This window comes from Medicago sativa, chromosome 5, assembly GCF_051527215.1.
Source record: "Medicago sativa cultivar Bolivia chromosome 5, Bolivia_mono, whole genome shotgun sequence".
NCBI lineage: Eukaryota > Viridiplantae > Streptophyta > Magnoliopsida > Fabales > Fabaceae > Medicago > Medicago sativa.
The window spans coordinates 71,052,170-71,077,255 of record NC_140753.1 but is presented as its reverse complement, the minus strand read 5'-3'; the positions used below and the strand labels follow the sequence as shown (position 1 = coordinate 71,077,255).

The following is a 25,086-nucleotide window of genomic DNA, read 5'->3' as shown; positions in this document are numbered from 1 at the left end:
CTCGGCCACCACAAAAAAATCTAGGTATTAATAAAAAAAATGTGAGATGAATATTTTTTCGAACGAAAATGTAAGATAGGACGAAAAAAAAATCCTTTCCCAAATTAGACTCGGGAGAGCCATCAAGCAAATTCTACCTTATTAGTATTTTTTTTAGTACAATTAATTTTTTTTTTTTTTACAAAATTAGTGTTTTGTTTTTGACAACTGCTTTCTTAGTACTACTAGAATTAAATTCATTCTACGTTTTTTTTTTAGATTTTAATTCAAAGAAAATTTAGTCAAAAATATTGAACATATTTATTATGAAATCATTACAACATGCGAGTAGATTGGGTGATAAGAAGTTTCTCTCACTGAATTCTTTATTTAATCCAATGAAGTAGTAGTATATTATAATTAAATCATTAGAAGTTTAGTCGTACATCTACAGTAGTACCTTATTTATTCGAAAAGGTTAATAAAATTAAGAAAAAGGATATCTATGCAACTAGTTTTTGGACAAATTTTGGGATGACATTTTTTTCTCTCTTTTTCTAAAAAAAAAAACAAGAGAAAAAATGAAAAGGGTGACCTGAAGACACATTCGTTAACAAAAAGTCAACAAAAATATATGATTTCTCAATAAATAAAGGCACTAGAGACATCAATTCATGATTATAGAAAAGTCATCAAAGTTTTTTCGTAAAATATGTGCTAATGATAATTTTAAGGGAAATTTTAATGAGCGTTGAGCTTCAGCGTCTCGAGTGCAGTCTTTGTAACATAAATCGTCTACTTTTGCATTTTATGCCAATCCTTATTATCTAATCCTAAGCTACAATGTAAACAAAACTTGCAAACCCTTAACCCTAGATTTTGAGCGGGAAATGCATCTCCTAATCTCATTAAATGCTGAATTTGAAATTCAAATCCCCCACTAAAAGGTTACAATGAACCAAGTGCAGCCACCCATATGTATTCCAACTACATTAAATGTTGGTGCCTTTCCAATCTTTTATTTGTATTGTAAATGACAAACCATTAATGTCATTTGTTTTCAATATTTGGTGTTGCAACCTAACCCTCTCTCTCTCCCTTTTCTCTCACACTCATCGACCCTTTCTCTTCCTTCACCGTTTTCTCTCTCTTCAAAGTTCAATCACCAACGTTTCACCATGCTGAAATCTGTAACACCCCGTTTTCCCAACGTAAAAATTTTCATAATTAAAATCAGAGTTTATTAAGTTTAAACGGAATGCTACACTTCTTAAAAATTCTTAAACTGAATAAATAACAACTTATTCTTCAAAATCATTAAACATAAGTAATTCAAAACTTCGCAGCGGAATTAGTTCATTCAACATAAAAGGTCTTTGGCACGCAGGCCTTATTATAAAAGTCTCATAAATCATAGTCATCAGTGTTCATCAAAGCTTCATAAAATAATACGCAAAGGAATAGAAAACAGTTCATAAATCCCATCCCGTTACGTATCAGAGCACCTAAAGACACTGTGAGAGATAGCCACCCACGACTGCAGCTAACCTTGATTACCTGCAAGTTACCCATACGAAGAGCAACATTTCCAAGTAGAGGGGTGAGATTTCTCAAACAATAATATTAAACATAGAAATCATATAAAGTACATTCAACAACTTAAGCATCTTATAATTCATTAATCATATCTAATAACTTACACTTCCTTAACTAGTGTCATTATTCTTCCTACATTAGTCATATACTTCATCAATAACCTCAATTATTAATCATAAAACATCATCACATGTCATCAAATAATAGTCACAAACACATTATCATAATCATATAACATCTTATCATAAATCACATAACATCTAACATCAATAATAATCATAAGCATCAACATCTAGCGTCAATAATAATCATAAGCATCAACATCTAACATCAATAATATTCATGAGCAAAACATAGTATTTATCGAAAACATCTTCATAATCAAGTTCATAATCAACTTCATAAACAAACATCATCATTAAATCATAATCATCGAATCACAATCACACTTCATAATCAAACCTCACTTAACTCGACAATGCGACTCAACTCGACTATGCAACTCTTAACATCTCAAATCATCTTAGCATCTTGACAACTTAACAACTTGACACTCGACAACTTCACATCTTAAATCATCTTAAAAACCTCTTGATATGCAAATGCATTTGGTACCAATACAGAGCATCAAGCTCCCAACCAACTTATATGAGCGTAAATAGGCTCTTCAGGGCATCAAGCCCCCAACATAGTGAGCAAAGGCTCCAGGGCATCAAGCCCTCACCCATCTGTGAATGACTAAGCATTCCAGGCATCAAGCCCCCAACCAACGTATATGAGTATGCAATGGACTCAACTTTCTACAACTTAGACAACTTCATGAACATCTCTCATAATTCCATTAATGTGGACAACTTCTTAGATATTTACGACTTAGACCGACTTATACATCTTCACTAAGATTCAGCAGCAACATAGACGGCATATGGATAGTTCACAACATATTATCATCAATGAATGCATCATATTAACTTAATAATATCACAAGTATTTACTTAATGTATTTATAACAATGTCACTTTACTTATAACATTAATCAAGGTTCAACAGCAACAAACAGCAACAATTGCAGCATATAACAGTGCTTGAATATCATATCATCAATAAGAAATGATTCATATCAACTTAACATCATAGAACATCATAATATTATGTATCATACAATACTCACATAATGTATTCCAACATATCAACAACAATAACCACATATACATTAATCAATTACATTCATATCAAAGTCAAAAACATTCTTCAAAAGCAAATCAAGTTTGATCAATGAGACATAGGTGAAATACTCATAAAACACCTCAACTAAATTCCTAATACTTAAGTTGAAGTTGGGAAACCAACCATAAGTTTTTGGACTAACTTGGGATTAGTTATGCTAAGTTTTCTTAAAGTTTTCTGAAGACCCACTTGGACTATTTTCATCATAACTAAAAATTTACACATAATTTTCTAGTCACTCCAAATCCATTAGAAAGCTAGCTCAATTATCTACAACTTTCATGTTTACACCAAAAGCTAATTCAACACAGAAACGGGTGAAAAAGACACAAGAACATAAAAATCAAAGTTCTGACAGCACGCAACGAAAGCACAACAAGCAGTCACCCATGAGGGGCTGCCTTGCTGCGCTCAAGCATGGAAAACTGCGCCCAGGCGTGGGAAGGCAGTAGCCCACCTGCGCTGCAGCTCCGTGCAGTCCCATTTTTTTCGGTTTCACCGTTTCGTCCGTAAAAACCTAACCGTTACCCCGATTCCAATTCTGTTTTTGCCTACGCGTTCTATTCGGTAAATCCTATCATATTTTACTGAAAAGTCATATTTTTAAATCTCCAAAACAGCTTATCCTAGAATCACTTATTTCTCAAAAACACTTAAAATCACTTTTTCTCATAATCTCAACTTTTCATCCATTCTCATGTTTCTAACCATCAAACTACTTCTAATAACATTCATATAGGATATCTAAGGTATGTTCATGATTCTCTCATCAATTCTACGGTTCTTTAACATCTAATCATCAAAATCGCTCATAAACCCTAATCCTCTTAATCTCACAAACTCTCTCCAACTTGTTAGATGTAATCTAATGATTTAACAACTTAATATTAATGCAAGATAGTCTCACACTCACCTTAATATGAAGAAATCGCAGCTTCTTCTCTCCTAGGTTCTTCTCTTCTCTTTTCTCCTCTTTTTCTCCAAAACTGAACGTACGTTGTAAACTATTCTCTCAACCTAGCTTCCTCTATTTATATCCTTTCTATTCTTTCTAAATCTATTTTGGGCCCAACAACTTATTCTTCTTTCTATTCTAACCCCCAATTCTACTTACACTAATAATTCTCATATTCTAATAAATAATAGAATAATGCCACATACTAAAATACTAACACCTCATATAAATAATTAAATCACATAAATAAATTATAACTTAATAAAAATATATAAATAAAAGGAGGGCGTTACAAAATCTGCTTCTCGATGCCAAACCTGCTGATAACCAGTGGAAGTGCAAGGGCGCTGGTACTGGAACTAAGCAATCGAAGAAAGCTAAGGATCCTAACAAGCCTAAGCGGCCTCCAAGTGCTTTCTTCTTTTTCATGTCAGATTCGGTGCTAAAAATTGTTTGAATCGGTGCTAAATGTTCACGAATTTGATCGGTTGAAGTTTGATTTAATTGGAATATATCAACGTTTGATCATGGAACATGTTTTACTTATTTGTTCCAGGTACTCTATTTTTACCAGGCTTGATTCAGTTGAGAATCTTTTTCACAGTTGAGAATATTCTATTTCTTCATTTGTTTGAAGCAATTTCCGAAGCATTTTGATTGGTTCTATTACAGTTCTTTTCCTTTCCTATTTCTTCATTATCTGTTCTGACATGTTTTTCTATCTTGCAATTTGGTTAATTTTTTTAGTTAAACTTTATTCTGATTCTGTTTCAACAATTATTTGCGGTCCCCCTTTATTTTGAAGACAATGAGAGAGTAGTGTTAAGTCAGACGATGAAAATCTTATATTTTGATTACAAAGAATATAATTTAGAAAGTGAAATGTTCACCAATGCATTCATTGAATACCATTATTGTTGATTTTAATGAATGAAGTACATAAAATATGCACTTTTTAAGTAATGAAATGCGTGAATTTTGTATTTTTAACTGATTCGGTGAATGAATTATTTGCTTCATTATGTGAGTTACCAGATTATCATATTCATTCTTCTTTGGTTGATTTGCTCGGATGTATTGAACAATTTTGATTTATTTATTGTTGTAAGTTTCTTGGTTCATTGTGGGACGTAGGAGTACAACCAAAATTGAGAAAGGAGGCACAATATAGTTAGAAATACCAAGAGAAGGTGCAAAGAACATGAAAAGCAAATAGTGGGGTAAGATTGTAAAGTAGTGATGGGTGGTATATATAGTATCATGTCTTAATTATAAAGGGCAATCCAGTTGGAACATGATACTGTTTCTGTAAGATGATAAACTTTCTGTGAAAACAGCCGAGGAAGCAGCCATTGATTTGACCACATTGTTAATTGAGATGTTTAATAAGGATAAAAAACTTCTGAAAAGTTCTCTATTCATTGCAGCAGAGTCTTATGGTTGCAAATTTTGGATTATCTGCTCTTAAAGCTATTGAAAACAACAATTGAAGTTTACACTTGAGGTGAAATTCTGTTAGATCTTAGATTAGTCGTATTCAATTAATGGTATTCTGACTTATGAAAATTTTGGTTTTTCCCATAATTTGTTTGTGATGTTCGATTGCAATGCTGTTTCCATGGCGGACATGACAGACGCTCGATGCCGTTCAACGATTGTGCTCCATAACCTTGCTGACAAGATTTACGAAAATCGTAAAAATGTTGCTCACAAAGTTATGCTCTCTCTCCATTACATTGTGATTTTTATGTTTGTTTTCATTGATTATTTCATTTTGTTTGTTTCGTTAATGTTGCCGTTGGCCGGAAGGGCAAGAGGCGTGTGGCTTCAACTAGATTCTCCTAATTTTCCTTCCTTCCAATTTTGTATATATTCTCTGTTAATTCCTCTGCCTTATCTCTCTCTCTCTCTCTCCCTCTCTCTCTCTTTCTCACTTACAGGTTTCTGCTTACAATTGTGTTAGACATTGTTGGTACTATTATATTCATCAAGGGTGTTGCAGAACAAATTATAAAAGGTGAGACCATGGAGTACTCTTACCTAATCTCTACTGCACATATTATTCTCATATCAATGACAATTATTCTCACAACTCTTCATTAGGATATGCTAAAATAAATTTATGCAGACCACCCATTTCAATAATCAGTAATGTTTGTTTGGGTTTGTTTGTATAATAGCAGGTTTTTTAAAATTTGATTTGTGTATTATGTGTCTTTTCACTCCATGTAGCTAATTTGTAATCATAGTGAGAGCAACATCCTAATAGCTTTTCTATTGTTTATCAATTTCTTAGTGTTTGTTCATGAATAGAAAGTGGCTCATAGAACAATGTAAGAGTTTGATACTTCTATATTATTTTTGCTGATCTCTCTTATTGAAATTCGTTCATTAATGAAAAGTTTTAAAACTGATTTTGTTTCTAAACTTCAATTATATTATAAGTAAGAAATATAGTTTTTGCTTGAAAAAAAGTTGCATTAAGTTTTGTGTAAATTTTTTAATAGTATAATATTTAAATATAAATCTATTTTGCTTTGAATTCATTTATATAATAAAGTTACATTTGACATGTCCATCCAAACACCATTGCTACCATGATAGTGGCAATCAGGATTCATGCACTAGTGATAGTCCTTGGATGAAAAGTTTTAGATACATTGAATTGAAACTTAGATTGAAAACACAACTACTTTCAACAACTTCCTTTCATTTTTGTTTACTGTTAATTGGGGTGTATTATGTGGATTTGAAGAATTACGTGCATGGTGTCATTTGGATCAATATGTTACTTGGTGCCTTTCACTTTTGTTTATTTTTTATTTGACAGTGTACTACTTTACATAATCTTTTGACAGTTTGCTGAATAAAGTTTTTAGTTGAAAAATATCAAGAAAGATACCACTCTTTTTTGTAGAATTTTTCTGCTATTTTTCATTTTGCTCATGCATTGGTGATCGTGTTTACTATAGACATTCTTGCTTGATATTCATCATGCTTGAGTTGTGTCAGATATGTTGTGGAATGAATAGATGTTGCTGAGCTCTGTTGATTCATAAAGTTAAGTCCATTGTCTTGACAGAAAGCAAGAGCCATGTGCAATTTTCAGCTACAATGAAAGTTTTTATGATTGCTGAACTTCCCCATGACATGGGTTGATTGAGACACAATTATGCTTTTAGTTGAAACTTCAACCTGCCATGTTTGGTGATTTCTCAAAATATTCAGCTTTCCATGGATGTCCAATTGTTGAATCATATAAAGGTAACTTAGGCTACTCTCAGGTGTCATTTGTGGTTGATTTTTGTATTTTTTTTTCATTTATTTAAAAACAAAAACTACTGAACATTGGCATATCATAATTAAGAAATATTTAAGATTTGATTTGTGTTTTATCATTTGTAATTATTAATAGTGCATCATTGTCATTTATCTTTCTGCCAAAAAATGATGTAATTTTATCTATATAATATAGCTAATCTAACTTATTTTGAAAAGGCTTTTGCTGTTTTGTAAGCCTATAATAGCTTCAAGACACACACAAGCAAACACAAAATAAAAAATACAGAACATCATTGAACATGCCTGTAACTTGGTTTTATTTTCCTAATGTTATTTGTGACATTGACTAGGAGGGCACTTATCCCTTTGAGAACTCCATTCTGAAGGTTAGATAAACACAAGAAGGGGGGGGGGGGTTGAATTGTGTTTTGGAAAATTCTTCGTTTCTCCTACAAACTGAACACACTGGTCAGAAGCTAAGTGAGACAGCTTCTGAAGTGATAATCAGAATCTAAATGCAGTGGAATAAAACAGAGAGAGAGAGAAGAAGAACGACACAAAGCAATTATACTGGTTCCTTCCACAATCCGGAAGTAGTCCAGTCCCCCTTGCACTTCCAAGGAGATTTCACTAAGAGTAATATCTGATTACAATTGCTCAAGCACACAAGCAAGAGACTTCCTTTGCTCAAGCACACAAGCAAGATACTTCCTTTGCTCAAGAACGCAATCAAGAGACTTCCTGCTCAAGCACAACTGCAAGAGACTTCTAACTAAACAAAATTACACAGAAAATTGTTTAAGGTTGAACACTTGATATACAATCAGAGGTGCTCACAATACAAATCAGATACAGACTCAATTGACTTAAGAATTTCTAAGATATGACTTTGAGACACAGAAATTCTAAGTGAATGCAGGACAATTTCAGCAGAGGTTTGGCACTTGTAAAAATGTTGTGAGTCTTTTGTTCAGCATTGCCAAATCTCTAAGTCTTCACTCCTTTATATAGAGGTGTGAAAGAGACGTTGTGAAATTGCCAGCACATCAAAGAGTCGTTGTTGAAGCTTGATCTTTCACCAATGATCTTTTGCCTGATTTGGTTGTTGTCCTATGAAGAACCAATTTGAAATCCATTCCTTATCCAAAGGAACATCTATGCAGGCGAAGCCGTATTCTGGAGCTGTTTTCTTGTCTTGTAGCGTGGACACAAAACAGAGTAGTGGAGAAGGTGGTTGTACAGTTCGTACAATAGTACAATGTCAACGCTTTCGTCCAAATTGCAAGCACATGCCTTCAAACATCTTTGAAATGACCGTTGCAAAATTCCACTAATCTTTTGTTGTGTTTTCGAATCCAATAGACAGCTTTTGCAGTGATGATTCTTCAATTCTTGAATCTTTTGCAAATCCAGTTGATCTTCAGCTTTTGGTGAAATGACTTCTGATGAGGCAGCTTCTGATAACATAGCTTCTGATGATGCAGCTTCTGAATGATACAGCTTCTGATAACGCAGCTTCTGATGATGTGGCTTCTGGACCTCTTGTCTTCAGGAGCACTATTCCTCAGGAGCACTTTACTAACTTCAGGAGCGGCTTTTCTTCAGGAGCGCTTTTCTCTTCAGGAGCGAGTTGCCTTCAGAAGTACTAAGCTTCATTTTTGTTGATTCCTTTTGCTCTTCATTTGCTCATTCAGAACCAATAAATAATGTAACATTTTAATTAAGGTCTTGTACACTTGAACAAATATTAGCTAGTCCAATTTACAATTTTTAATACCTTGTTATCATCAAAACCCTTTAAGGTTTATTGTTAAACACATTTTGTTCCAACACATTCAAGAATCAAATATGTCCAGCAAAATGAATGATGCACGAGTTACAAGAGTGAAGTTTGCTGCTGAAGTTATCAATTTCCTTTAACTAATAAATCGTTGTTGGTTAAAGTTGGTTTCAAGGTAAAGAAAGTTCAAATCTTAGTGATTTTATCTTTCAACTGCTTAAGCATTTGAATATTTTAACCATTAAGTAATCCTCTTTCTCTGATGATTGTTTCTTCGCTTTTCCAATAATATAGTTTTAAGAATTTTTTTCCCATTGAGTGATTTGATTTTCTGTTTCTTTTTTATCTCATCGCTTCTAAGTTGGATGAATAATTAGTGGCCGAAGAAACAAGAATGTAATTTAAGTTATGAAACTGGAGAACCCAATTGAAAAAGAATCAAAGGATAAAGTTCTGCCACCGAAATTTGTGCTAAAAGTCTCAAAAGGTTATTCATTCCTAAAAAATTCCCATGTGATAAGTGTTACTGGTCTTGAGTGTTATTGGTCTCCTTGCTTCATTTTTTTTATATCATATTTGCGACATTTGATGTTTTTTATTATATACTTTTGAAGTTTTCTTTTGTTTTCCTTCTGAATTACATGAAAGAAGATATGTTTTTGGCAGAAGCTTGATTGAATGACTATCATTTGTGCAGCAAAAATCGTCACATGGGATGATTACCTATCTGGATTCATGGACGGGAAGGATATTCGAAGGTGATGATTGCTGCTTTTTGTTATAACCATGGTTTCCTTTTATTGTGATTCAACAATTTTTGGTTGAATGTCATACATGCAATATTGTTCTCCTATGTCCGTTCTCTGAAATTTGTAGATAACATAAAGTTGGAAGGAAGATGGGGTATTGAAAGATAGAATAGCTCAAAGTCACCTGTTGATATTTTTTCCATCGTATTTTAAATATCTGACATCAAAATTATTTGATTTGTTCTCTTATAGGGAAACCTTTTAAAGTATATCAAATTTCAAAATGTTTGTAGGTTTATTATTTTCCTTATTTCCTACTTTCATAAAAATGCCTTCCATTTTTATTATCCAATTGGTGGGAGTAGTGCTAATTCATGTTCATTACTTGCCCAGCCTGGCTATTTATTGAGGATAACCCGACTAATTCTGAGATCACGAAAGTTCATATGATTCTGGTGATTGAATCACCGTAAGTTATAAACTATCAGCTCTATTACGTTTCCTTTCTCTGCTGCAACTTTGTGTTTCCCACTATTGTTTAGAAAGAACTATAAATTATTAAACCATGATAATACTTGCATCTTAATGTTTGTCCCTATGGTGAATATTTTGTTATGTTTCCTCTTCAAGCTGAATATTCTGTATGGTTACCTATGGTGTAATGCAAATTTTTTATTTTTTTTTGGTGATATGTAGTTGCTCATGGCACACAAGAATTTCCAGCTCATTCTTTCAGTGGGTTTCAAATGCCCCAACTGATTTTGAACATGAAGAATGGCTACGACGATTGCATATTTTCTCATGTCATTTTAAATGCATTGTATACAAAGTTAAGAGATGACCTGAAGTAGCTCATGATAGATTCAAGAATTTTTTTTAATTTTCTTTCATTGGTTGATACTGAGCATGGGTTGATGTGTTTTGTTTTCAAATAATAACTATTTATTGGTACCTATTGATTCACCTTAACAAAAAAAAAATACATAGTTTGAGAGTCTTTTGTTTAGTACTGTAATTCTCTTTCTACCTGGATAGCACTTCGAATGTTGTTTACAAAGAAATTTTCCGCAACGTACCAACATGAACTCATTTTTAATTGTATTCTTATTAATAACATTGTATTAGCACTTAAAGTACGTTATTTTTTATTTATTTGAATGTTCTATTTGCCGTCAATATGACCCGTGCGGCAGCACGGGTGGATGGTCTAGTTATGAGAATCACAACATGTGAAACCTTTTTGTTTATACCCACTTTGTCTTTATTTGTAAACATTATTTTGAAGGGACGAAATATAAGTATACAGGTAAAAGTGAGTCAAATAATTTTGATGTATTTGATTTAAATTTGATTTAAATACATCAACTTTCTTTAGCTCAGTTTTGTTTATATTTTATGATGGAGGGAGTATGGTCTACTTATGATCATGTTAAGTCTAAACATCGTCGCTTATTGTAGTAGAATTTCAATTTTTAGCTCAGTTTTGTTTATATTTTATGATGGAGGGAGTACGGTCATGTTAAGTCTAAACATCGTCACTTATTGTAGTAGAATTTCAATTTTTATATAAAGTCAATTAATAAACTAGAACTATTGCACTCTTTGCCAAAAGCAAACTATAATTATAACTAAAGCTATTTTGAAAAAACTTTTAGAACAACTCGCTTTCTTATATTCTCATTGTATTCTTTCCCTCTCTTTCTCTCTATTATTTTTGTCCCAAAAATTGTTATAAAATGATTATACAAGTATCATTCCTCTGCAAAGGTATCTATAGGCCCTTCAAGTTGCCCAACCATCTAAAATAATTTGATTAAGAGTTACACTCTGATCTAAAAAATAATAATTGGATTACTTTGTACGATCAAAAGGTGTCTGATAAATTCAAGGGTTTTTAAGCAATGTGAGGGGTCTATAAAGTAATATTCTATTTGAAAAGGGTTAAAGGATCAGAATTACTTTGGGACGGGCCCACCCCATGGTTGGTAGAACATATCAAGAAAGATGGGGTCAATAAAGGGAACTACTTTTTAAACCCGTCAAATTTCTAAATACTACGTTTGTTTCTTGAAGTGTGCTTCTAGACAACATAGTTCATATGAAAATGTACTTCTGATCAACATTAAACATGTTTTTTTTTAAGAATGATGATGGTATAACAAAGCTCTCTTGTAATAAGAGAAATGATATTTTAACTTCTAAATTTTGATATCAAATACCGTGTCTTTTGATCTGTATATTTGTTTTCGAAATAAAAAAAGGAAAATGCTAACAAGTGTCCTTAGGACACTTAATAAGAAACTTAAAATATAAACTTTATCTTGAAAATCGTGCATTCAACTTATTAAAAGATTAAAAAACAATTTTTTCTCATGAAATTTCATAATTATTTCTTTTTTTTGAATCCTTAACAAAGGCAACATAACCTATAAAAAAAATAAGAAAAGAAATGGATAAACTTATACGGATAACACTTGGGTGACATAGAGTTGGGTGACATTGGCCAATCACAATGTCACAATGCTTGTGAAAGAGAGAGAAAATACCACTTGTAACATTGTGGTTGACCAATGTCACCCAACTCTATGTCACCCAAGTGCTACACAACTTATACGGTGTGACACATACAACTATATCATACTAATTACCTATATACCACATACAAGCCAAAATTTACCCACGATGTGTATTTAAAAAGAGAACCAGATTCCATGTATTTGTCTAGTTATGGACTTGTTTGCCTGTTATGCCTTCATGATCAATATATTTCTCCAAATCTTAATATATATAAATGTTAAACAGTTCTGAAAAGTTTGCCCTAATTCTGATCCCGCCTTTTTTGGTGGGTCTGAATAATTTTTATGAAAAAAAGAGTTTGCAAGGAATCGAACCAATGACCGTTTGCAAGGAATCGAACCAATGACCATATGCTTATGCTTTACAGCTATAGCCAGAGTTTGCAAGGTTGCCCTAATTCTGATCCCGCCTTTTTTGGTGGGTCTGAATAATTTTTATGAAAAAAAGAGTTTGCAAGGAATCGAACCAATGACCGGTGGGTCTGAATAATTTTTATGAAAAAAAGAGTTTGCAAGGAATCGAACCAATGACCATATGCTTATGCTTTACAGCTATAGCCAGAGTTTGCAAGGAATCGAACCAATGACCGTTTGCAAGGAATCGAACCAATGACCATATGCTTATGCTTTACAGCTATAGCCAGAGTTTGCAAGGTTGCCCTAATTCTGATCCCGCCTTTTTTGGTGGGTCTGAATAATTTTTATGAAAAAAAGAGTTTGCAAGGAATCGAACCAATGACCGGTGGGTCTGAATAATTTTTATGAAAAAAAGAGTTTGCAAGGAATCGAACCAATGACCATATGCTTATGCTTTACAGCTATAGCCAGAGTTTGCAAGGAATCGAACCAATGGCCGTTTGCAAGGAATCGAACCAATGACCATATGCTTATGCTTTACAGCTGTAGCCAGAGTTTGCAAGGTTGCCCTAATTCTGATCCCGCCTTTTTTGGTGGGTCTGAATAATTTTTATTAAAAAAAGAGTTTGCAAGGAATCGAACCAATGACCGGTGGGTCTGAATAATTTTTATGAAAAAAAGAGTTTGCAAGGAATCGAACCAATGACCATATGCTTATGCTTTACGTTTGCAAGGAATCGAACCAATGACCGTTTGCAAGGAATCGAACCAATGACCATATGCTTATGCCTTACAGCTATAGCCACTATGCCACTTCTTTTTGTGTTGAAATATTGTTTCTTCGAAAAATGAAATACATGACTAAAACATTTTTTTTAAAGCCCCAACCGCTCTAGCGGTTTCCTCTCTCATAGCAGTTATTTTTTATTATTAGCATTACCTTTATTGATAATAATTCTTTTTCATTATTATTTTTTTGTGTACGCTAACTACGTGTTACGATATTAAAGTTGCATCTTTAAAATTGTAGATAATTTGATTGATCTAGATGATAATTTTTTCATTAGAAACTTCACTTTTTCCCATAATTTTGTTGGCTTCTTTGTTTCTCCTATATTATATTACATGAAGTTTTTGTTCTGACTTTTTATTTGCAAAAATCACTACAGTAGACTATAACATTACTTTGTTTTGGCAAAGCAATGGCTTTGATTCCATATTCATTTTTGTTGATTTCCATATTCATTTTTGTTGATGCAAACTAAATGTTGTTAATTTGCTTCTTTGAGATTGTGCATGTCGATCACTCTCAATTGTCACTTAGTTTGATTGTTTCCAGGTTTAAATATAATTCTACGATTCATAATATAGCCAATTTGATATTTTATATATGAAACTCTATAAAAACCCGTGCATCGCACGGGTTAGAGTCTAGTTGCAGTTAAATTTGATTCCTCGCTGTTTTTCTTTGTTTTATTTTTATACTGATAGTTTAATTTATATTACAGAATTTTAAATTATTAAACATGATTAATACTCAATTCCAAATCCAACAAACGTGATTTCAATCAAGATGATTTAATTGGGATCAATGAACAAATTTATTACTCCTTCTGTCTCGGAATATCTGACCCATTTTCTAAAAAAAAGTGTCCCAAAATAACTGAGTCATTTCAATTTTCAATACAATTTTCATCATTTCCAATACAATATATTCCACTTTCTCCTTTATTTATACATTTTTCTTAATCTGTGTGAAAGTAAAACGGGACGGAGGGACTAAATGGAATCATCACACAAAACTATCAACAATTTGCATTAGTACCCTATAATTTTGACCTAGAAATTAATTTCTCTCACCAATACAAGAAACGATCCCCACACACACGTATATGATTGGTCACATAGTAGGACACGATGTTGTACCACATTAATTGATAAATCATGTGCAACAGATTTGTGATGGCTCAAACCTCAAGGTGTACGGACTACGGAGTACTGGATTCAGTTTCCTATACACTTTAACGATCTTTGCCTTTTACTGAGTTTGCATATGCAATTTTTGCAACTTGCAAGAGGAATGTGTTTGTTTAATTTTATTATTTTATTTTGAAACATAAACTAAAGATCCTGAAATTTACTAAAATATATTGTCAGATCTTGAGAGTACAATGAATGTAGAGAAAAGTAAAGAGAACATGCATGGTTTTGACTTAAATACACTTTTTTTCTTTACTGTTTTAGTTAACCCAAGCACTCTACTTTTCTGTTGTTGAGATTTTGACTCTTTAGTTTCCTCCTTTGCAATTTAGTTGCCCTCCTCTATTTTTTTCTTCTCAAATTTATACTGAAGATATATTACTTATTTGACGTTAAATCAAATGGGCATGCTCATTGTCAATGTAGCTTCTCTTAAAAAAAATAACATATAAAGAAAAAAATTATAAAAATAAGTGTGAGCTCATGAGGTCAATTAAATGAGTTCAATTTTGCTTCAGTTACTTTGTTTTATTTATGGTCCGTCTATTTATGATAGAGATAGACACAAAAGATAAAATAATGATTGAGTGAATTTTACCTATTAATGGATCTCACTAAACTACTCCATATCATATGATGTTATGTTGTATGATTAAACATATGTTTGGATATGCGTTCAGTCTTCAAATATCACGTTACGAGGCAATTTCTACTGTGGTTTTTAAAAGCTACAAAATGTGAGGCAATTTCCACTGTGTTGGGTCATTAGTGCCTTTCTTTCGAGAACTTGAGAATTGGGATTGATCCACTATTTTTTACTAGTTTCTTTTTTCGGAAAGAACACTACAGTATTTTTTACTATAGTTGTTTCTGTAGCTTATATTTTGCCCATACTCTTGATAAAATGAGCCACTTATTTTGACCTAAGTTGTAAAAATTTGTAAGCAAGCAAATCCATCTTTTTCAGCGCTGATTCTTCTCATCGATCTATGAGGTGACATGATCGTCATATGGGTATTAAGTTGCTGCACATGTGTAGGGTCATACAATTTGTAAGCTAGCTAGCTCAAGTAGACAACAAACCATAGAGTCATTGATAATGTCATGATATTCAAAATGGGAATATCCCCAATCCAATGTCTATAGACTATAGGGATTTGCCTTTCCCGTGGGATTTGCCAGCGTGTTTATTTGAGGTTATAGTAATTACGTGTCAAATTTTGCAGCTAACAACAAGACAACAAGGACAATTCGTGCTACTCCCTATATGTCCCTACTCACTATACAAGCTACTCCTTATCCTATCTCTTCATTTTTTCATGTCCTATACTAGAGAGTAACCATGAAACTAAGATTTGATAAGTGTTCAGATCGAGGCAAGTTCTACCTCACCAACACTCTAATACTCTTATATCAAATGTGACTGTTATCAGTATTGAATCAAGGGTTCATTTAACTTGCACCACTATAAGTTTTGGTCCAACTTGAACCACTTAAATGACCTACTAGTGTAGGTTTTGCTCGGGTAATATATATTTGCACATTAGAAGCTAAACATGTCGTAACAAACACCCTCAACATTATTCTCTCTCCCACTAGTGTAGGTTTTGTAATTTTTTTTCTTTTTCGAATGAAGGTTTTGTAAAAAAATTATATTGCTTAAAAAATAACTTAAACATAAAATTTCATTGTTAACTTAAGTATTACACACAAAATTTATTTTATTTTAATTAATTACTATCCCGTCGAATTACTCTTAACTAAACGTAAACCTTAAACCAATTTTCCAAGCTGTCCTAAAACTCTTTTAACAAATAAACTTTTTTTTAGGAACAAATAAACCTTCTATATTCAGTCAAAAAAGCTTTTATATTAAAAAAAATATATATTAATAATACAGACTCTATGTTTGATTTTAATTTTTCTTTATAATACAATATCAATTTATTGTTTTGTAGTTTAACCCTACCTTTCGTCAGTCAAAAACCCGTGCAATTAATTAATTAATTAATTAATTAATTTTTGTTAAGTAGTCTATTGAATAAAATTCATCGGTTCATCCTTTAAAAAAAATTCACTTCTTCATATATTATGAATTGTCCCTATCAATTGAGTCAAACTCACAAGGATAACGTAATTAATTATTACTCCATCCGTCTCAAATTATATGATGTTTTGACTATTTCACACGTATTAAGAAATGTAATTATTTTTGTATGGGGAAAATATTATAAGTTGTTTTACAAAATTTTCCTTAATAAATGATAAGAGAAAGATAAATTAAAGAATTGAAAGAAGATAGAGTAATAAAGAATTAAGGATATAATAGAAAAAAAAATATTAATACTTTTATAAAGCAACATATAATTTGAGTTTTTTTTTTTAAAAAAAAGACATAATTTCAAACGGATAAAGTATTAAATTTAATTTATATTGTTCAACCTAAAAAAACCCATAAATACACAATAATTGAAATTAACAAACTCGATAAATATTAATAATTTTTTTTTCCTTTCAAACTATTTTAACTCTTACAGTTTTTTTTTTCACAAATCTTATTTTATTTTCGGTAAAAATATTTCAGTGCTCATTTTCTTTTTTAATTTATCCAATACTTGGAAGTTCAAATTTCAATAAGTTTATAATTCAAATTTATGTGGTTTATATTACACGGATGATTATGTGGTCAATATTTAAAAAGAAAAATTATTTTTTTATCACTGTAAATGTATATTTTCTGCTCTCCACTTATTAAAAAAACAATTTTAATTTTTTTTCAAAAACAATAGTCAACAATATTATAAACACAACTTAAATAAATAATAAATAAACGTTACAAGCAACCATATTCTATTGCAGTTTTATTTAAGCCCCCCATGTATCTTTTGCCACAAAATGAAGCAAACCCACCTTTCTATAAACTGACAAAAAAATAGTAAAGGTATGGTACAACCAAGTGTAGGTAAGCGTGAAACATATTGCAACTTGATGAATAAGTACTAAACTTTCAATCTCATCCATTAGAATATATTAATAATAAATCTATGGTTCACAATCAACTGGTCCAAGTTGGACCCAAACTTTAGGTAGTCCAAATTAAAAGAAACCTTGAATCAAATGTCACACGGTTATTTATTAGTATTGAATGTACAAATTTTAATAAAAAATTACAATATAAAGTTTTAAAAAGTTTGTTTAAAACACTAGTTTTTTTTTTTTTTTTTGAGGAAAGGAAGCTTATAGCTTTTCATTATTAATCAAAGTAGTTATACAATGAGGAATGTTAAAATGCAATTGGAAACTAGCATGTGCTAATGCTTCCCTAGCTAAGCTATGGGCAACACCATTGGCTTGTCTCCTAATAAAACTCACATCAGAGTTTACTAAATCGGTCATTAACAAGTGCCTACAATCATGAATTATTGCCATAAAATCAGAGACACCATCTCCTGCATAAATGCTATCTGCCACTATCTTTGAGTCTGTTTCGAAGTCCATGCTCACCATGTCAAGTTCCTTCGCCCACTGCATTGCTTGTAGCAACCCAATTGCTTCACCCATCTCAACATCAAGTAAAGGGGACATGAATGTTGTTCGACCTGCAACAAAGTTTCCTGCCGCATCTCTGATACAAGCTGCAATTCCAACCCGGTTAAGTGTAGTTGAGAAAGCTGCGTCCACATTACATTTAAGTCTCCCTAGCACCGGTTTTATCCAGCGAGGAGAGTCGTGATTAACGCTAGGAGCATGAATGTGTGGCTGTATTTTTTGCGCATTCCTCCAACTATTCAGGAACGCAACAGCCCTTTCACTTATCTGTTGAGAAGTTTCCTCTATGTTGTTCCATATTTTGTTATTTCTGTGCTTCCATATGCTCCATAGGGTGACCGCAAAAATCTGTTGTTGTGAAATATCAAACTGTTGGAGGAGAACAAAGATTAATTCAGCACATGTAATATTTGGAGACCAGCAATGTTGAATATGGCTCCAGAGATTGATTCGCTGCCAGCAATTGGTGCTTTTACCACATTCAAAGAACAGGTGCTTTCCATCTTCGTCCTTCTCCATACATATTGCGCAGATGTTAGGGCAGTCTACTCCTTTTGCAATCAGCCTAATCCGTGTCGGTAAGCAATTGCGACAGACGCGCCAAAGGAAGTTCTTAATCTTTGGGGGAAGTTTAAGTTTCCAAATACCACTCCAATGACCAGGAACTCTGTGCTGCAGCATGACATCATTGTTGTTGAATATATCTCGGTACGCACTACGAACGAAATATAACCCATTCTTTTCATAACGCCAAACAGCCATATCCGTTCGGACAGAAGGGAGAATAGGAGTTTGCAGAATTTGGCTTGCTGTTTCATCATCAAATACATAATGAATAAAGTTGTCATTCCATACCTTTTGATTTGGTTTGAATAAATGGGCAACAGTAAGCGCATCCCACATAACTTGTACTTCTATGATCGGTTGCAAGCAGATAGGATCTTTTAACCAAGGTTCATTCCAGACAGAGATAGATTCTCCCGTACCAATACTCCATTTTAACCCTCGTTTGATAAAATCTCTCGCGTTCCAAAGACTTCTCCAGACATAGCTTGGGTTATGCCCTAAGGATGCCCTAAAATAATCACTATGTGGATAATATTTAGCTTTGAGTAATCTAGTGATGAGTGCATTCAGATTAGTGACCAACTTCCATGCTTGCTTGCCAATCATAGCCAAATTGAAAGCTCGAAGACTCTTGAAACCCATACCTCCAAAGATCTTAGGGACAGAGAGGCGCTCCCATGATAGCCAGTGTAAACCTCTAGAGTTGGTAGAATTATGTCCCCACCAAAAAGCATTAAGCATTTTCTCAATTTCGCTAATGAAAGTGCCAGGTAATAAAAAAATGCTCATCACATAGGAGGGTATGGATTGTAGGACAGACTTGATTAGAATTTCTCTTCCTGCTTGCGAAAGGCACCGACTGCTCCAAGAGTTGATTCTGTTCCATATTCGATCCTTAACAAACTTGAAGGTCGCTTTTTTGCTTCTACCAATCATCGATGGGAGTCCTAGATACTTGCCTGTGCCTAATACCTGTTTTACCCCAAGTATTGTTGCTAACCTCTCTTGGCAACTCAAAGGTGTATTCCTACTGCAGTACATCTCTGATTTTTGCAAGTTGATTGATTGCCCCGACGCAGCCTCATAGGATTGTAAAATATTCTTCATTTCCATTGCTTCCTGATCGCAAGCTCCAAAAAATAAGAAGCAGTCATCGGCAAACAATAGATGTGATGTTATTGGAGCACTTGAACAGATGCGGACTCCCTTAATAGCACCTCTTCTCTCAGCATCACGGATAAGAGCAGAAAGCCCCTCAGCACAAAGAATGAATAAATAAGGGGATAATGGATCGCCTTGGCGTATACCTCTACCGGGAATAAAGGGCCCAACTTGAACTCCGTTTACCAGGACTGTGTAATCAACTGTCTCAACACATAGCATAATCCACTGAACCCATCTAGCAGAGAAGCCCATCTGAATCATAATGTCACGAAGATACTCCCAATCTAACCTATCATACGCCTTGCTGATATCCAACTTGAGGGCTACATCACCTTGTATGCCTTTTGTTTTTGCTTTCATATGATGAATTAATTCGATAGCCACTAATGCATTGTCAAGAATAGACCTGCCTGGAACAAAAGCGGATTGGGATGAGGAAATGCACTTGTCAAGAACACCTTTAAGCCTGTTAGCAAGAACCTTGGCCACTATTTTATAAACGACGTTACATAATGCAATAGGTCTCCAGTCCTTCATAGACTTCTGAAACTCTCCTTTTGGAATTAAAGCAATATTTGTTGAGTTCAAATGAGGAGGGAAGATACCATTTGCAAGCCAGTCACAACCTGCTTGGTACACTTCTTGACGGCACATGTCCCAAAAATTGTGGTAGAAACCCGGATTAAAGCCATCGGGTCCTGGGCACTTATCTGCCTGCATAGAGAACACAGCTGATCGAAACTCTTCTACTGTGAAATCCGCAGTTAAAGATATGTTATCTTCATTAGTGACTGAATTTGGTACCAAGGAGACAACAGATGCACGGTTACTTGGCTGCTTTGTAAATAATTCAGAAAAATACTCTCTTGCAATTGATTACAATTCCTCCTCTTTACGGCATACTATTCAGAAAAATAGTAAAGGTATGGTACAACCAAGTGTAGGTAAGCGTGAAACATATTGCAACTTGATGAATAAGTACTAAACTTTCAATCTCATCCATTAGAATATATTAATAATAAATCTATGGTTCACAATCAACTGGTCCAAGTTGGACCCAAACTTTAGGTAGTCCAAATTAAAAGAAACCTTGAATCAAATGTCACACGGTTATTTATTAGTATTGAATGTACAAATTTTAATAAAAAATTACAATATAAAGTTTTAAAAAGTTTGTTTAAAACACTAGTTAACATTTCTCTATTGTATTTACGAGACCCTTTATTTCATTTTCAACTTGATCATTTTATCTTTAAAAAAAATTTGGTCATTTTAGTTTGAGTATATCTGTTTGTATAAAAAAAAAAAAAGGTACGTAGGGTATATATCAATTTTCTTTTTGTCCGGTGGTTAAGTGGAAGTGGAAGTGACTAGAGGAAGCGGATGATGCTTTGCTATTGCGCTTGTTGGAAGCTCGTATTGGATGTTCAATCAGAATAAGGGTGTATTTGGTAAAATTAAGCTATAAGCTAGCTGATAGTTGATAAGATACTGATAGCTAAGAAATTAACTTATAACTAATAGTTGATGTTCTTTAACATTTTTATTTGATGTTCTTTAAAAAAAAAACTTTTTTATTTGAGGCGTATTATTAAATCGGATTGCAACGAAGACAATTTATTTTAGAGAAATTTATCGTAGCATCAAATATTTAATGTTAGATTGATTGTGTTGGTCATTTGTTTTTCAAAAGCGACTTTTATGGTACATTTTATATCTATTGTAGATATTTTATTAGGGTGTGATTGTGAGCTTAACTCAGTTGGTAGGGACAATGCATAAAATATGCAAGGTTCGAGGTTCGAACCCCGACCACCACAGCACAAAAAAAAAAATTCGGGGTTCGAACCCCGACCACCACAACACAAAAAAAAAAAAAACAATTTCCTAAGTTTTTTTCCCTGCTGCTACCCTTGAAGTAGTTTTGGGTTGTAACATACTTTGGCTCTTTGTTTCTTTGATACGCCTTGCTTTAGAGGGACATTTTTGTTCCTTTAATATAGTTTCTTAGCTTTTTTGGAAGAAAACAAAATTAAAGTTGTAATGAATAAAATAGAATAAGTTGGTACTAATTTTAATCCATTATCTTTTTAATGTGTAAACTCCCACATTGATACAAAATACCTCATTTCTTAAAAATAAACAACGCCCCAAGTATTATAGACTATTTTAAAGGGCTTTTGTTCATAAAATTGTATATTTTGTAAAAAAAGGGTTTTGTAAAATTCTTAATCAGCCACGGGTCTTATTCATCATTTGAATGGACTGCACAATATTAAATTACATGGCACCTTGAACATGAGAGAGACGTTGGAGGTGGTACTTGAATTGAATCACATTGTTCCTCCAAAGTATCTTCACTCCAATAATTTTTTTTGTTTTGACAAAATCTTCACTCCAATCTTTATTCCGTTTATAAATTTTCTTCATTTCATAAAGTCCACGTTAAATATAAATTTTTCGAGTTAGATTCCTTTAAGCAATTGGTGTTAACAAATCCTTTAACTTAAAACACCATGTATCAATCGTAAGGATATTCAAAGCATATCCCATAAATAAAGTGACTTTCAAATCAAATGATACATAAATGAAACTGTGGCTGTGAAGAATATTAATATGGCACGGCAGGGCTCCACATTTTTGTGCAAGTTTGTTTTATTGTTATTATTATTAAGTTGTTGGAATTATTATTATTATTATTATAAGATACAAAAACATTGTATCTATACATGCAATCTACACGTGAGACCTATTTTAAAAGTGTAAGAAATTCACTCCTTCTATGTGAATAATTGAGAAGTTTAGGTTTAAACTCTGTATATTGTAAGTCTCTGCCAAATAGGTTATGTTCATGGAAACACTCTTCTTATTTTTATTAAGCATATAAAATTATTATTTCAACTGCTCATTTGAATTACTTTTTTCAAATAATCAAATTACAAAATTATGATGTTTTAGAAAAATGATCGTTAGAGTCGTTTTAATTAATACTAATAATTTCTCTCTTCTTCGATATTATTTTTTAAAGAAGCGCTTAAACAATTTTTTTGCTTGTTTCTCTGTATAATTTACTCTCTTCATTGTTTTATCTATGGTCTCTTTCAGTTTTCTGTTTGTATTTTAAAGCAAAATACCCTATTTGAATTATTTGTAGTAATTTAATGTCAATTTGGTGACAGAAACCAGTCTTGCACTTTTCACACCATTCCAACACTAATATTGTGCTCGATTAAACGTATTTTTTAATACTCTAGGTGTTCAATTTAATTTAAACATCTCTTCTTTATTAGTGCTCAATTAAAAACATCTTAATCAACCACAATTATACGAGCAATATTTATATATGCTGAATGCTCATTTGCACAATAAAAAAGAGATAGTGTGGTTAAATTATTTTTTATACAAGTTGTAGGTTGTATTAAGCTATCATGAAGAAATGCTTATAAAAAAAGCTATCATGAAAAAATGTCCTGAAACACAAGTCTCATTTAAAATTACTTAAACATTTATTATTTTTGTTTAGTACTTGCATTGGATTTTCTATCTAACAGTCGCATCGAATCATTTGTTGTTTTTTAATCATAATTTTTTTGTCGTATTATTTAAAATATAAAAAATACGTTGGCATGTGAAAGAAATAGATGGTACGTTTAGAAGGCATGAAAGATCTGTGTCGACATATTGGAATTTGGAATAAAAATGCATCACGGCAATTAACTATGAAACCTGTCTTGAATGATTTTATTTCAAAGAGCTTAGGTCAAAAAATTCACACACATTATTAACTATGTAATGTAAAGTGGAAAATTATCGATTCAAATTGATGATGCAACCCCTTAATTAAAAGATAAAAAAAAACTGAGGCTCCAAAAGTATAATGTTTCGTGATGCATGCGGGGGGAAATGTTTCGCTATAAGAAGCATTTCCCTTTTTTGTTCAAGAGGCAAATCCAAAACACATCGTAAAGACCTCACCTGCGAGTGAGGATATTTTCCTAGTAGAGAGTAATTTACTAAAAAGCTTTGAGGTTGAAAACGTGAATCACAACTCAAGGCTTAGGTCAAAAAATTAAAGTAAATATTATTGATGGTGAAATTCATCACCGTCTAGACCATAATTTGAGCTTAAGATTAAGGTTGTCTTTAGAGCAAACTCAACGATGATAAACTACAATATTCTTTAATATTTGAGATATATTATTTGCTTGATTCGTTTTTTATTGAGTTCACTAATCACTTAAATCCAATTGTTTAATTGAAGTTGTTACGTTTTGTATCCTATCAACATGTCCAATTTAATTCAAACAAAAATGAGATTAAAACTATGACAAAATTACAACTATAATGAAGACACATTAAACTAATCAAACTTTCAAGGGTTGAATATATAGAAAACACTTGTTGATGGGACCAAACTCAGGTTTGGGTTGCATTAAATAGTTTTCATTTGATTTTTTTAGTGAAATTTTTTATATCAGACTTTATTTACTTTTATGCCGAACTCTTAAATAAAACTCATCTTTTAAGGTTCTAAACAAGTTATGGTTGGGCCCTACCAAGGGATGTTACATATTAAATCACCTTTTAATAAAAAACCAATTGTCTTATCTTAAAGTATAACTGCTCTAAGTCTTAAATTATTCATCAGCTCTTGCGTTGATGAAGAGAAAAGAAATGGTTATGAGGGGCGAGGGAGATATTGCATTGTTTTGAGAGAAAAGTCAGAAAACGGTACCAAAAGGATGCGATTTTGATGTTAGAAGAAACTTAATAAAAATCAGAAAAAGGTTTAGCAAAAAAAAAGCGAGGGGATGCGAACAATTTTATCAAGAGAGATGATATAGAAGAAGTTGAGTTAATATATTGTTATTGTTTAAATCACAAACCAACCAAAAAGTTTTTCACATCTTACCTAGATTGACGAACAATTTGATTTTTGGCATGAATTTAGTAAAATCTACACTTCGAAGTTTCGGCAAAATTATGGCACTATTGTGAATTTGTTAAATTTACTGTCAATCTAAAGATGCATTTCGTTGGTGATAATTAACAAGATGAGTGCCAATAACAATGATTTTAAGATAAGATATGTCGATAAAAATGTTTTTGAGAATAATAATTTAAGAAAATGAATATGATTTGTTATTAAAAAAATGAATTAATTTTAAAATTAGAGTGAAGAGTTATTTTAGTCGACTCAATTTAGTTTGTAAGAAAAATAAAAACAATTTTTAATTCTTGAAAAGAAAAAAAGACATCATAATCCCTACCTTTGTAATACTTTGTTTGGTGAATAAAGAAAGAGAAATGCCGACAAGTAGGGCG

At 32.4% G+C, this 25,086-nt stretch overlaps 2 long non-coding RNA genes across 12 annotated transcripts; one reads left to right on the top strand and one right to left on the bottom strand.

Annotated features, from left to right (window-relative positions):
* Positions 1 to 1,341: 1,341 nt before the first annotated feature.
* LOC146924593 (uncharacterized) lies at positions 1,342 to 4,207 on the bottom strand. Its single transcript, XR_015010210.1, has 2 exons — positions 4,075 to 4,207; positions 1,342 to 1,536 (listed from the first exon to the last, which is right to left on the bottom strand). It is a non-coding gene; the product is annotated as an uncharacterized LOC146924593 (long non-coding RNA).
* On the top strand, positions 4,058 to 10,701 carry LOC146924592 (uncharacterized). 11 transcript variants are annotated; one of them, XR_015010204.1, is made up of 11 exons: positions 4,058 to 4,186; positions 4,314 to 4,360; positions 4,892 to 4,977; positions 5,188 to 5,261; positions 5,392 to 5,471; positions 5,698 to 5,774; positions 6,840 to 7,021; positions 7,390 to 8,994; positions 9,517 to 9,577; positions 9,962 to 10,037; positions 10,265 to 10,701. It is a non-coding gene; the product is annotated as an uncharacterized LOC146924592 (long non-coding RNA). The 11 variants fall into 11 exon arrangements; XR_015010206.1 differs by having other exon boundaries at positions 5,185 to 5,261; XR_015010207.1 differs by lacking the exon at positions 7,390 to 8,994 and having other exon boundaries at positions 4,314 to 4,341.
* Positions 10,702 to 25,086: the final 14,385 nt, after the last annotated feature.